General features: G+C 41.6%; 1 protein-coding gene across 3 annotated transcripts in view; it reads right to left on the bottom strand.

Annotated features, from left to right (window-relative positions):
- Positions 1-11,178, bottom strand: part of DENND2A (DENN domain containing 2A) — a 187,748-nt gene extending 176,570 nt beyond the window's left edge. Inside the window, exon 1 of one of the 3 annotated variants that reach the window (XM_082255066.1) lies at positions 10,805-11,178. The gene's annotated coding sequence lies outside the window, so the exon portion shown is untranslated. Of the gene's footprint in view, positions 1-10,609; positions 10,625-10,804 lie in introns of those variants that run through there. The other 2 variants (XM_082255068.1, XM_082255067.1) reach the window with 2 other exon arrangements.
- Between the last annotated feature and the right edge of the window lie 4,612 nt (positions 11,179-15,790).

Below are 15,790 nucleotides of genomic sequence, written 5' to 3'. Positions count from 1 at the left end.
TTTGCAAGGCAGTGGTCATCTTGTAGGTGTGTTTGGGGTCTTTATCATGTTGGAGTCCTGTCCTGAGGCCCAGTCTCCAAAGGGAGGGGATCATGCTCTGCTTCAGTATGTCACAGTACATGTTGGCATTCATGGTTCCCTCAATGAACTGTAGCTCCCCAGTGACGGCAGCACTCATGCAGCCCAAAACCATGACACCACCATGCTTGACTGTAGGCAAGACACACTTGTCTATGTACTCCTCACCTGGTTGATGTCACACACGCTTGACACCATCTGAACCAAATAAGTTTATCTTGGTCTCATCAGACCACAGGACATGGTTCCAGTAATCCATGTCCTTAGTCTGCTTATCTTCAGCAAACTGTTTGCCGGCTTTCTTGTGCATCATCTTTAGAAGAGGCTTCCTTCTGGGACGACAGCCATGCAGGCCAATTTGATGCAGTGTGTGGCGTATGGTCTGAGCACTGACAGGCTGACCCCCCCACCCCTTCAACCTCTGCAGCAATGCTGGCAGCACTCATACGTCTATTTCCCAAAGACAACCTCTAGATATGACGCTGAGCACGTGCACTCAACTTCTTTGGTCGACCAAGGCGAGGCCTTGTCTGAGTGGAACCTGTCCTGTTAAACCGCTGTATGATCTTGGCCACTGTGCTGAAGCTGTTTCAGGGTCTTTGCAATCTTCTTATAGCCTAGGCCATCTTTATGTAGAGCAACAATTCTTTTTTTCAGATCCTCAGTGAGTTCTTTGCCATGAGGTGCCTTGTTGAACTTCCAGTGACCAGTATGAGAGAGTAAGAGCGATAACACAGAATAAACACACATGAGACCTTGTAACACTAACAAGTCACATGACACCGGGAGGGAAAATGGCTAATTGGGCCCAATTTGGACATTTTCACTTAGAGGTGTACTCACTTTTGTTGCCAGCGGTGTAGACATTAATGGCTGTGTGTTGAGTTATTTTGAGGGGACAGCAAATTTACACTGTTATACAAGCTGAACTGAAGTGTAATTTCTTGTGTTGTCACATGAAAAGATATAATAAAATATTTACAAAAATGTGAGGGTTGTACTCACTTTTGTGGGATACGGTATATTTCATTGTGTATTTAGCTGTTTGTCTGAAGTGCAGTTTTATTGCGGAACTCTTGTCACTTACTCCTCTTACTTGAATCTTGGTGTGCTTTGTGCATTTCTTCCAGATCTGATCAATAATCCAGCATGAAACTTTGCCTCTGTACAAAGGTTTCCCGTAATAAAGACCGGTCACTGCTGCTCTCTCGTCTTGTGCAGGGTGACTTGTCCGGCCTCCGCCCCTTCCTGTAGTTTTCTACAAGCAGCCTGTACTGGGTGGAGCCTGCTGGGCCCCTCCCACAGTTCTGCTCTCTACACAGGTTATGTACAGCACAATGATAAAGTCAATGCTACTTTTACAAGGTAATATATAAGTTTGCAAAAGCACACAAAGTGGATTTATATTTTTTGTGGCTCTTAAGGTGTTACTAAACCCAGGACCCTGCATTCACTATATCTGGTCTCCAACAGTACACAGATCATGGAAATGCAATCATTTTAGTAAATATAATTTTCTACATAGCTTTTCTCACCAGCAGTATGTAGCAGTCTTGTGACTTCGGTGTCTGGTTAAAGCTTGTAGAAGGAGTTTTTTAACTCTTTTTTTTTAACTCTCTGGGCACTGTCTGCCCTATGAGGCTGCAGGACCCCTGCCCATCTGTCTGGACAGTGCTGATTGGCCCTGTGCTGATCACATGCAGTCTACCAAGAAAAAAAAAAAACCTCTCTAGCAATACACACCAAACTGAGCATGTGCAGCCTGACTCCAGTAACTCTGTCTTATCCGGACATGTTATGCGGACAGTGCAGGAAGAGGAGAATCTGTGCATACAGGATCAAACAGCTATTTTACTCGATGCAGAGGATTAACCCCTTAGATTCCACAGTGAGTATAAAAAGCATGCTTTACTGCATATACAGACTAATTTTACTTTTAAAATTAGTCTTGCCAAGTTTTCTTTTACTGCCTACGTTTTGTTGGGGAGGCTTCCCCTCACTTCCAGTCCTGGGAGAACAACAGGAAGTGAGAGAAAATCTCATCAAAGAGGTGGCAAATTCTTTCCTAAATTGTTGTCACCATGTTTCCAGGCGTCCATGTTTGAAGATTTCCCTTCTATTTATGACAGCTGTAACATTTTGGATTTCCCATCATTTTCTGTCCCAGTGACACCAGGACAGAAATATTTCTAATGTGGGGAGCAATAAAAATCTGCCAGAGGTTCTAATCCTTGCCTGCTCTATGTAAAACTAGACTAAAGAAGTGACTTTAACATCTAGTCTTTAGTGCTTCTAGTCCTGGCAAGCTCTGGTACTTGTATTTTGATTTGTATAAGGCCCATTTAAAGCTCATATAATTGTGACAAGAGGTGACAGAGACAGAAGCTTAAAGAACATCAAGTCTAAGTAAGGCGAAGGTTACTATGCAAGCCAAGCATCATATTCATTTGTGATACAGAGCAGGAAGTATCACAGCGCAGACCACAAAACAACAAACATGGCAACACACTGAGTCTGTCTGCCTGTGGATTATAAACCAGCCCACAGAAACACAATACTCTGAGCGCTCCCACAACATCAACATCATTGAATACATTTTACATGCATCGCACCGAGGGCTCATCGGAATGGCCGTCCGTTATCTGGATCAGCGTATTTCTGTGGAGGGTAGAGGCCGGTGTTTGCGGTCAGATGTAAACAGGAAGCCCATGCTGTACAAATTAATGACAGGCTGATGTTGTCTGTGACTGTCGCCCCTTGACTGCCTAGTCCAGTAGTGAAAAACTTTCTTGATATGGGGGGCCTCAATTGCAGCCCCTAGCATTACCAGAGGGGTGCACATAGAATTCAGTGAATATTCAGCGTCAGAGACACACAACAGGATATAGAAAAAGACTAATGGTTTGACATAGGAGATGGTCAGAGACTCTGCACATAATAAAGGAGATGGTCAGAGACTGTGGACATGAGATAGGAAATGGTCAGAGACTGTGGACATAATACAGGAGATGGCCAGACTGTGCACATAATAAAAGAGATGTTCAGAGACTTTGGACATGATATAGGAGATGGTCAGAGACTGTGGACATAATACAGGAGATAGCCAGAGACTGTGGACATAATAGAAAAGATGTTCAGAGACTGTGGAAATCATGAAGGAGATAGTCAGAGACTGTGGACATAATACAGGAGATGATCAGAGACTGCAGTCATACTACAGGAGATAGTGAGAGATTGTGGACATAATACAGGAGATGGTCAGAGACTGTGGACATAATAAAAGAGATGGTCAGAGACTGTAAGGAAGCATAGTCCGCAACTCCTTGCTTGCTCTTTAAAATCTTCAAAATGTATTGATTCTCCATAAAAAAAACACAGTAACAGACAGCAGATATAAATGTGTTTCAGCCTTGTGGACCTTTTTTACTACAGTAGTCAGAGACTGTAGACATAATACAGGAGATGGTCAGAGACTGTGGACATTTTACAAGAGATAGTCAGAGAGTGTGGACATAATACAAGAGATGGTCAGAGACTGTGGACATAATACAAGAGATGGTCAGAGACTGTGGACATAATACAGGAGATGGTCAGAGACTGTGGACATAATACAGGAGATGGTCAGAGACTGTGGACATAATACAAGAGATGGTCAGAGACTGTGGACATAATACAGGAGATGGTCAGAGTGGACGTAATACAAGAGATGGTCAGAGACTGTGGACATAATACTGGAGATAGCCAGAGACCGTGGACATAATAGAAGAGATGTTCAGAGACTGTGGAAATCATGAAGGAGATAGTCAGAGACTGTGGACATAATACAGGAGATGATCAGATACTGTAGTCATACTACAGGAGATAGTCAGAGATTGTGGACATAATACAGGAGATGGTCAGAGACTGTGGACATAATAAAAGAGACTGTAAGGAAGGATAGTCTGCAACTCCTTGCTTGCTCTTTAAAATCTTCAAAATGTATTGATTCTCCATAAAAAAAAAAACACAGTAACAGACTGCAGATATAAATGTATTTCAGCCTTGTGGACCTTTTTTACTACAGTAGTCAGAGACTGTAGACATAATACAGGAGAAGGTCAGAGACTGGACATTTTACAAGAGATAGTCAGAGAGTGTGGACATAATACAAGAGATGGTCAGAGACTGTGGACATAATACAGGAGATGGTCAGAGACTGTGGACATAATACAAGAGATGGTCAGAGACTGTGGACAGGATACAGGAGACTTTCAGAGACTGTGAACATGCTATAGGACTTGTGGGAGACTAGGAACATGCTTCAGGAGACAGTCCTAGACTGGTGACATAGTACATAAAGTGGTAACAGGGCAACAGCGAAATACAGGGGCCCCAGGGACTAAAAAGTGTCAAAGGGCCGCATGCAACCCCCGGAACACAGGTTGGACATCAGGGGCCTAGTCAATCGTATTCAGAAGGTGAACTTAGCCTTTCCTGTTGCATCTCCAAGACAATATGTAAAGGAAAATCTCACAAGAAGGACAAAGATGTTAAAATACCCGGATAGGGGTTTTAACCATTCCCTACTCTAGCTAAAAAGAAGGAAAATGCTTTGGCTTTATAGAAACTTTGAAGAGACAAAACATGGAGAAATGTGGATTTATTTTTATTAAAACAGATAAATCATGGGTGAAAGTTGTATGAATCTTTCATACAACTGTAGCACTGCCCCCTAGAGGATTGCTGGATTTTACTATTTAAGGATTCCCCTGGGTTACCCGTAGCAACTGCTTGCAGAAATTTTAATACTGATTTTAATAATGATCAGTCTAGGGGTAGTTGTTTTTGTTGTTTTATTTATATTGATATAGGAGAAGGGATGAGTGGGATACTCCAACTGTTAACTATTCACATTTCAGAGAACTTCTAACTTGAGAATGCGTCAAGGCAGCTACTTCATCCTGCCACTTGAATGAAGATGAGGTAAGTGTTCCTATTTGTATTTCTCTTCAGGGTACTCCCCCAGTACCCCCTTTCTCTGTGCTAGCTTACACCCATCCACTGACTCTACACTTTGGAGTGGTCCCCTTCCTGGGCAGACCCCTGGGCAAGATCCTCTGTACTCACAATACAGTTTTACCAGATTCTCGCAGTGCCCCAACTCCTCTAGTCAGCTCTCCTGGACCTCTTTGCATTATATTCCCCTGTCTATAGGTTTATCTATATGGTTTGACTGAAGATGTTTACAGCTACTTGGCCTGCCTGCACCCATCCCATGTGTTGGTAGTAGTGACCATAGTCGGTTTTCTGACAAGTCACTCCCAGTCATCGGATGGTGTGCAATTTTGGTATTGGTGCATGAGTGGGTACTTGGCGTGTGGTTCTGTTTTGAGCGTGGTTGTGCAATCTGGCTGCTTGTGCGGGTCTTCAAAAGGTCTGAATCATATGCTTATGTAAGCTCATGATTTCTATTTTTTCTAATATTTTTAGCTGCCAATAAAATTTGTCTATTTTTCAATACTAACCAGAGTTGAGCCTCCATTGTGTGCAACCCTTCTGAGGTGATATCTATTTATCCCCTCTACCTCTCTCTTTTTTCCTGTGACCATCACCAACTTCTGCAGAAGAGGAGGCAGCCGCCACCCTCCTTCTGGGCCTTTGCTTCCTGCCAAAAGACCTCTACCTCATGTGCCCGTGGCTTTTTATACCCTGCCCCATAATGCATTGAGACCAACTGCCTGTGCCTGTATCAAAAGCCTGGATGTCATTGGCCAGGTTTCCTCCAGCATCCAACGTGCCTCCCCATTGGATTAGCTGGGGACACTCCCTAAGACCAGATGAATAACACACTGGGCACACTGAGCAGACCTAACTACAGATCCTGCTCTCTGTTAAGCAGATTGCAATAAAGATTTGCCTGCTGCTCCTCTGATAGGCAGACAGAGCCAAAACTATACTTGCTATCTAGCACCTGACTAGGAGGGTGCTACATCACGCACATACAACACATTGATAAAAAGATCCCATAAAGGCTGATTTATGATATTGGGCAATGCAGAAAGTTCTTTAATAAATGAAGTAGCAGAAAAGCCCATCATACTTTCAAACAGCCCACCAGATATTCCAAGTATACCCTACAATGTATCCAGTATGCCACCAGACGGTTCCGTTTTTTCCTTGGAGTGGAATAATAAAACTTGATAGGCACGGCATTCTTTCAGCCAGCTCCCGTATGGCAACATACCTCAGCTCATAGTCATAACATCAGAAGTAGAACCCACATTGCAGTTAAGTGCAAATAAAAGCAAATTTTGGCATACTGGCTATTAGAAAGCCAGATGATGGTGCCATGCTCACCTGACGAATTCTCCATAAAGGAGAAAAAATAAATACCTGGAGATTCGGTGTCCAGTGACATTTTTGTAATGACATGGTTGGAGGGGATGGAGTAAAAAAAAAAAACTCCAGAGGGGAAATCTCTCCATTTATTTAAAGGGACATAAAAAGCATGGTATTCGACCCATTGGCTCTTACTGAAAACTGAAGTCTTTGGTAGATTTAGGTGGGGTTGGCCTTTAAACTGGCCCTGACACTAGAATAACAACATCCAAGCAGAGCAAACTTGTAACAGGTGTACAGGACACTGCAGTGATGTAGTGGCTGGTGGGAGTAACTGTGGCACCCAGTAGGGGACGTGCTATCTGCCTCATGTGGAAATGTTGGTTATCAGTGGCACCCTTATCCCTGGAGAAGACTGGACTTACCACCCCCTAGACAGGTAAGTATTCAACATGTTCTCTTACGGGTTGGCTCTGTTTAGCGTTTGTTGTACTAGCGACCATATTAAAGCCCATCTCTGAGAAAATGTTCCCTTTTCAATGGAGTAAAACGGAAAAAAAAAAAAAGGAACGCTCTACATTTCTCATTTCAAAGAGGAACTTCATTTAAAAACATTATTTCATTGTAGTGCACTTTGTGGAAAGCTGAATCATAAGATTATAACAGACTCCAATGCTGAGGTCTGTCCACCAGAATTCCCAGTGTTTCCCAACTACTACCACAGGTGATGGTGTCATTCTCCCCGGATGGATTCTCCATTATGGAGAAAGAATGATCGCTTCCTATTGAAGTGGAAAATCTTGTTGCAAACAATAGACAATTGTTCTCTTTGGAATAGAGAAAAACTAAAGAAAAATATTTACCAAGCATGATCTTCACTTACTCATTAGCTGAAAAGAGGAACATTTTCATGGTGGGTTTGGGAAGAACGAAATCGGTTCAAGGACAGACTGATGTTTACAGAATCACACTCTGCAAACCATTATTGGAAAATTATGATCCATAAAGTATCTTAAGTTTTTAAGGGGACAGTTCACCCAGAACTGGTATTTTAGTGTTTGGTAGAACACTTGACAGATATTTCTATCTCTTTGGAGCTCCACTGGTGAGATCTCTAATGCTGAGTTCCCGGATCTGCACAACTGCTTTGCCCATTATGAGGAGCTTCCACTATCCCTGATGCATATATTAAATGTTTTATATTATGGAGAATCTAACAGGTGGAGCTGGAACTCTCACGGGTGGGAGGGAACATTGAAAACTGGATAGAGGAATCAATTTGAGAATTTTGAAGAGAGAGAGAGAAGGAGCTAGGGCAGGGGTCTTCAAACTAGGGCCCTCCAGTTGTTAAGGAACTATAATTCCCATCATGCCTAGTCATGTCTGAATGTCAGAGTTTTACAATACCTCATGGGATGTGTAGTTCTGCAACAGCTGGAGGACCTCAGTTTGAGGATCCCTGAGCTAGGGGCTGACTCTGCCCTCCATGCTCAGGGCCGGCCTTAGCTGTTCAGGTGCTCTGTGCAAGCTAATCTTGTGGCCCAGGTGTTTTCAGGTCAATGATCTTCAGCCAGCCCCATCTTCAGACAGTCCTGCTCTGACTCGTCCTGGCTGTGAGTAACTGACTGCTGTGAGCTGTGATGGCCGCACGGTGCCCCTGTTGCCCATGGCGTCCTGTGCGGCCGCACAGCTCGCACACCCTAAAGGCCGGCCCTGTCCATGCTAAACCTATAACTAAAATATCACTTTTAGGTGGACTGATCCTTTAATCATCTCCTGACCAGCCATTGTAGCTAAATAGCCCTAAGGGGCAGCAGTTATTCTGAGAAGAAGCTTTTTAAGACCCCATTCACACTAGCGCGACTTGTCAGGCGACTTGGTCGCCTGACAAGTCGCGGTGGGTCGCCTGCCATTGATTAGCACAAGACCCGTTCTAATAGGAGCGACACAAGTCGCTCCAACTTAGAAAAAGTGTCCTGTACTACTTTGGGGCGACCTGGAGGCGACCTGCATTGACTTCAATGATATGAAGTCCGTGCATGTCGCGCCGAGGTCGCGGTGCACTTCACAGGTCGCCCCAGCGAGTAGCTTCGCCCCTGTGTGAACGGGGTCTAAACGTCCTTGTATATACAGCATTAATTCAATGCAGATCACAGGCAAAATAGGCTATGTGCCTTGTGATCTTTGTGAACCAATCACAGCCATCAAAAGTGTAAACACTGCCTGTGTTTACAAACATTACAATTTGCAAACATTAAACCTTCCCCTTCATTTTTTTTAAAGGCGCTCACCACAGTGTTTGGTAGTGCCTTAAATGAATGTGCATTGGCAAGGTCCACTTGGGATGCCATTAAGAATGAGTGGCATTGTAGCACCCTAATGCGCAACATATGTTCCCACAATGCAATGCTTTTGGGGGGTTCAGCACAATGTAGCCTTTTTTTTTGCCTGAACACTTCTAATACAAATGCCACCTTTTAATACAATGCCATCCTAAAATTTTACACCAGAAAGCAGCTCTAAACATTATCTATTAAAAATGAAAACATACTGAAATATACTGAAGAGAGGGAAATATTAGAATATATTATATTGAAATATAATATACAGTATATTATATGTATATTAATAAAATATAATATATTAGAAATAAAAGGTAAATATACATCCCTAATTTTCCTTTCCTGATAGTATAATATATTAGAAATAAAAGGTAAATATATATCCCTAATTTTCCTTTCCTGATAGTATAAAAAGTAAAAAAAAAAACAAAAAACAGTGATTAATAAATATCAGCAAAAGAAAACTCTGTCTCAAAACATTTCTTTAAAATGAATTTGTGTATAGTCGCATGCCCGAGTAATTGTTAGTCAAACTATCACAGGACTGAAAACTGAAAAATGGCCTTGACAGGAAGAGAGAGAGTAACATGGTGGTATTGAGGTAATTAAGAATGTCTGCAACTCAGCTCAGTCATCCACCAAAAATATTTTTAGCATAAGGAAGTCACCTTGTTCTGTACATGTGATATAATTATATATGAGATGCCAACTGTCCATGAATTTCGGGGGAAGTCCCAGATTTTGAAATTCTGCATGTGGAAATGTATGCCCTAAAATTTTTCCTTTTCCAAATTGGCCAAATGTTTCATCAATCCGCTTTCTCTACATGTGATATACAGTTTCTATTCACTTGCTCGTTTATATTAATTAAAAATGTATACTCCACGTAAATATCCATCATATGATCTGTACAGTTGTGTGGTCCAAGACAATTCTGAGGGCAACAGCTACAGGTACTGTGGCTTACCACATAAGTGTACAAATCTACAGACTATCAAAACCCAAAGTATTAGGAAAACCAATACAACCAATCAGTGAACACAGTTACAGCCAAATTAGTAAAATAAACATTTTCTTCAGGGAGTGGATCGATTTTTCATGTAAAAAAACCTTAGTCAATAACACATAGCTTCAATTACAGTTCATCAATACCACTAAATCAAACTACTATATCTGTCCTATCTATCTATCTATCTATCTATCTATCTATCTATCTATCTATCTATCTATCTATCTATCTATCTATCTATCTATCTATCTATCTATCTATCTATCTATCTATCTATCTATCTATCTATCTATCTATCTATCTATCTATCCATCTACTTTTCTCTTTATCTATTTTACCATCAATCCGTTCATCAGTCTACTCTGTCTGTCTATTTGTCTATCCATTGATCCACCCATCTGCCCATGGATCCATTCACCCATTTATCCTTTTATGGTCTGTCTCTCTATCTATCTATCTATCTATCTATCTATCTATCTATCTATCTATCTATCTATCTATCTATCTATCTATCTATCTATCTATCTATCTATCTATCTATCTATCTATCTATCTATCTATCTATCTATCTATCTATCTATGCATTTATCTTTTGGTATTTCTAAATAATTCTTTTTTTAATATATATATATGTATAATTATTTCATTAAAATACATATACATATAATATATTGACCTTCTTCACTAAAGAGTGTTATCTTCTATGTGCAGTAGTCCATAGCATCCAATTAGAAGCCACCTTTTATTGATTTGACATGCAGCAGGAGACTTCTGATAGGTTGCTATGAGTTACTGCACATACGTTTATGAATCCTTTCTTGACTTAAGCCAAAAGCCAGAAGGAATTCCATGCAATCCTTACTTCCATGTAATCCCATCTCTTCCCCGTCTCTTGAATAATGATTACTTTTTCAAACTTCTTAAACTTTTTTTTCCCACAGTCCCTCATCAAATCCTTTTAATCCTAATTCCACCAATTTCCACATTCTATTCTTCCATCCACCCCAGCACACATTGATACATATAATAATGGACAAATAAATATATAGAAATCTACCTCTTGTAAAACCCAGGGAGCAGCTTCTTTCTCTTCTTCCCTCATCTTGTGTAACTTGAGAAGAGCGCAGGGAGAGGAATAAGCAGCATCTGGATCCATGCCCCCCTCCCTCCTCCCCTCTTTTGTTAAACTTCCAAATCCTCTTTGAAAAAAAAAAAAAAAAAACACAGAAAAAGTATCTAATGCCTTCTTCTTGCAGCAAGCTCTTCTTCCTAAAATTCAATGGAAGAAGTTGGCAGCGCCTGTCCTTGCAGCGCTGGCTCCCCTCCTCCATACATCCTGTACACTTTATTTCCCTGTTGATAATGGGTATTTTTTTTTTTCAGAGTGATTGCTGGAAATTATTCTGCTCTCTCCCTGTGTCTCTCTTTGGAGTTGTGCTGCTTCCTCCTCGCTCTCTCTCCTCCTCCTCCTCCCTATTCCCACCAGTGGAGGCCTGACCCATTCTGACTTCTTCATCTGCAGCTGGCTGGGCTAAGGTTCTATCTCCATGGCAACCTGTAGCCCTGAATACAGGATGGGCCTTACAGTGGGGGATAGGGGTTAGGACAAACTTCTATTAACTCTTCTGGCTCCAGAGGCAGGGGGCCCCGGATACCAATGTGATTCTCAAAGAGCTAATTGCATTGATTTGAACCTTTGGGGAAGATGGAAAAGGATGCAAAGTATTTAGCAATCTACCATGGAATAGTCCATGAGCCAAGCCACCGCAGATAGCATTTTTGGAATAGATTTTTGTTTCTGAATTTTAGAGTAGTAGATGTTTTACTTTTTTTGTTTTGTTTTTAGTTGTCATTCCTGTTTTTTTTTTTTTTATGGGGGAGTTTTTTGGGGGCTTACCATTTTTTTGGAATACAAAAGAAGTTTTGCACTACATTTTTTTTTCATGTTTTAATTGTTGCAATCACCTTTTTGAACCTCTGTTGTAGTTCAAACTTTTAAAACCAAATGCCTTGCCTAAATGCAGGGTGGCTAATATTAGTCAGAAAAGTCTCCTCTGTGCCTCCTTCTGATTTAGGTTGACAATCCCTGACTTCATGGGTAAGCCTTGCTAACTAAACTCTCTGCTGTCCAATGAGGGTTTCCCTGCGGGCCACTGAGGCAATCTTATTGGACAGTGGAATGGCATTTGCAGACTGAACCAAACAGAACTAGCAGATGAATCTATCTATACCAGTGATGGCGAACCTTGGCACCCCAGATGTCTTGGAACTACATTTCCCATGATGCTAATGCTCTCTGCAGTGTAGTTGAGCATCATGGGAAATGTAGTTCTAAAACATCTGGGGTGCCAAGGCTCGCCATCACTGATCTATACTATATAATGTAGAAGGACGAATATGCAGCTATTGTATTTTGACAGATAAAATACCCACACAGTGACTGCATCTGATTGAATGCAGGCTCTGCTTGGCCAACAATTTTCCACCCGACTCCTTTGATTCATGATTTAAAGGATTTGGGGAGGGGGGGGGTGAAGGATTTGGGGGACTGGGAGTGAATAGGCCAGCCAAGGAATTAAATTTGGCTAGCTCATAGGGTACAGTATGGAATTTGTACAGTGTATGGCTAGCTTTGGGTCGCTGAAGGAGAGTAGAACTAAATTAGAGAGGAAAACAGATGGAGGGATTAATATAAATATCTGACCAGTTCTATCTCAACTGGTGCCATTGCCCATAGCAACCAATCAGATTTAAACTCTGGTATAAAACAAAAAGTCTGTTCAGGTATGTATTCTTAAAGCAGAGTTCCACCCAAAAGTGGAAGCTCAGTTTATCTACCTCCTCTCCTCCTCCGCTGCCACATTTGGCACCTTTCGGGAAGAAGGGGGAGCGGGCACCTGTTTTTGACAGGTACCCGTCCCGACTTCCTGGAGACCTCGCTGCGGCAAGATCACGGTCCCCCTCCTCCTTCCCCCACCGCCAGGCCATTCAGAAAGTGCAGCACGCTTTGCTTGTGCGCAGCAGGGAACCGGCTGTGAAGCCACAAGGCTACCAGTTTTCCTTACAGGCAATGGTGGCGGCAGCCACCAAGAGCCGACGGGCACATCTGCTGGGGGTGCCAACATTGCTGGATTCCAGGACAGGTAGGTATCCTAATATTAAACGTCAGCAGCTACAGTATGTGTAGCTGCTGACTTTAATTTTTTCATGGGGGGGGGGGGGGGCTAGACCTCCTCTTTAACTGAAGAAAGTACCTTATATTGATCTCAGCCTCTTCCATATCTCCAAATTCCTTTTTCTTCGCTGCTGTGATTTGACTTCCTTTTAGAGGGTGGCTCTGTTCCTTCTTTTACCATAGTTTGGCATTCAAACAATTAAAACAGCTAATAAAATGCCATAAAAGTGAAAACATGAAAAAACAATAAAAACATTTTTTTTAAAGTGGCCTTTAAAAAGTGGAACCTTTTTTCTATATAGTCTTATTGAGATTAGCCACTTGTATAGCCATCTATAGACTTTCTATGAGGTTTTCCTTGATGAATTAAGTTTAGTTACATGTCAGTTAGCTATAAATGATGTTCTAACCACTAACCTTCAAGCCACTTACACCTTTCATCTGCCAGAGAGAGATGACAGAGGCACTGAGCTGGAAACCACAATTCTCAGTTGCTGCCACATAGATAAGCCTAGGCTAAATTTGATTCACAGAATGCGAGGGACAGTGATGCAGGAAAAAAAAAATAATACTGAATTTAAGATGAAATAGATGAAATGTTAAATAATTTATAAAGGATTCTTATTTTTTTTTTTTTATTATTACAGTCATCTATAAAGTACCATAAAGTTTTTTGCAATGTTTTCCGTAGTTCACATTCACATCAGTCCCTGCCCTCAAGGAGCTTACAATCTAAGGTCCCTAACTCACATTCATACATATATTAGGGCAGGCTTTTTCAACCAGGGTGCCTTGAGGTTTTTCAGGGGTGCCTTGGCAAAATGCCTAAAAATTGCCAAAAAATTGTATACAAGGCGGTGGGTGGATGAAGACCTTTTTAGTTACACAAAGTTACAGGTTTTCATAGTGCACCATTACAACCTCCTAGCTGCCGGTGTCCTAACGACCAATGTCATCATCAGTTGATAAGGAGGATGTCAGTCACCTGCATACCATCCTTGTTTGACCCTCCTCTGCCTCTCTCCATCAGCATTGGGGCACATTAGCTAAGTAATGGGCGAAAAACTGAGGGATAAGAGAAACATTGGAATACTAGTCAGAACCAGTTTCCAAAAGTGTATTTGCTTTGGAAGACTGAATCACCTTTAAATTTGGGTGTCCTAGTTGGACTTGTGGATGTTGCTGCATTATGTAAAACTATTAGAATAGCTTTTACATTTTAGAATGGGGTGCCTCGAGACTTGTCCATCATTTTTGAAGGGTGCCTTGACTGAAAAAAGGTTGAGAAGCACTGTATTAGGGCCAATGTAGACAGGGGCCAATTGACCTACCAGCATGCCTGTGTAGTGTGGGAGGAAACTCATGCAAGCACAAGGAGAATATGCAAACTCCATGTAGATAGTATCCTGGCTACTATTCAGACTGAAGACCCCAGTGATCCTGTTGATGCGCTTGGCGTGAAACGGTCATTGAGCTTGGTGATATGCCTGAGGTCCAGCCCCCATTCTACATTTGGGTCGGCGGCGCCAGATGTAAGTGTATTTTTGCTCTACAAGTTTCTCATTGCACTCTATTGGACCTTTGTTTTTAATTATACCGCCAGTTTTTACCTGGGCAATGTTTCTGGCACTTTGATGATTGAACAATTGTTTTTTTTATCTTGTTATTTTTCAATTTTGTTTTTTACTTTTAATAAATACTACACTATGAATATTTTCTTTGGTGTTTGATGATTTACCTGGCTGAGACATCCCTGTTTTGCACATTTTGATGTTTGAGAGATCCATCACAAGTCTGACAGTGGCAATCTAAAAGGAAAGATATCATCACCTGAGGCCATAAATGCCGTCTTATAATTTAGACAGCAATTATTTTTGGTGAGTTTGCATTTATTCAGCTATCCGATGGAGGCAAATATTGCATGGGTGACATATGATCATTTACATCTACACTTGGCAACAGAGCACTTTTATCCTTTGCACTTGGATCTATTTTTCTGGACACCTTCATATGATCAAGGACTTTTTTATATATTTTTTTCATATCTGTTTATTTTATTTTGACAATCACATGTATATTGAGCAATCGAGCACTTTTTATTCACATAATGTATTGATATGGACACTTTTGTTTGACACATTATGAGATTTAGTTTTATTTGTATTTGTAATTTCATTTGTTGATTTGGATTGGGCGATGGACACATAATTTGAGATTCATTAATCTTTGCTTATAGCGCTGCAATTTTCTTTTTATATTTACATTAGTGTTAGTATATTGACACTTTTTGCATGCTGCTGATATTCCTATTGGGCGCTGACATTACTCTATGAATATTTTTATGTAGCAGAATACATTTTGGCCTAAATTTATGAAGTAATTAATTTTTTTATTTATTACTAGTATTGGTATCCATGCCGATATCAAGCATTTGCACAAATACTTGTACTCGTGCAAATGCTCCGATGCTTACTCCAATACCTCCCTGCAGGGCTGCTGATAGGCCGGCCCTGTTGTACCGGGCCCCTAGTCCTCAGCATAGCAGGGGGGTCGGGCAGCCTCACAGATGATTAGAGTGGCAATGGGGGAGTTACAAGCACCAATCTCCCTGTATAGCTTTTAATAAAGCAGCTGACAGCCACTTCTCCTCCTCTCCCTACTGCAGATGTCAGCTGCTTTATTGAAAGCTATACAGGGAGATTGGTGCTTACAACTGCCCCCACCATTGCACAGATCACCCCTGACTGGACCCTGTTTCCTCCTCCAGCTCCCCGGGTACTCCTCAGGGTCCTTCTCCAGCTCCCCGGGTCTTCCATGGGCTCCTCCGGCTCTCTGGGTCCTTGTCACGTACCTGGTCCGAGGCTGAGA

Source organism: Pelophylax lessonae, assembly GCF_965119305.1.
Source record: "Pelophylax lessonae genome assembly, chromosome: 4".
NCBI lineage: Eukaryota > Metazoa > Chordata > Amphibia > Anura > Ranidae > Pelophylax > Pelophylax lessonae.
Note: the sequence above shows the minus strand (reverse complement) of the source record. Positions and strands in the feature narration are given on the sequence as shown.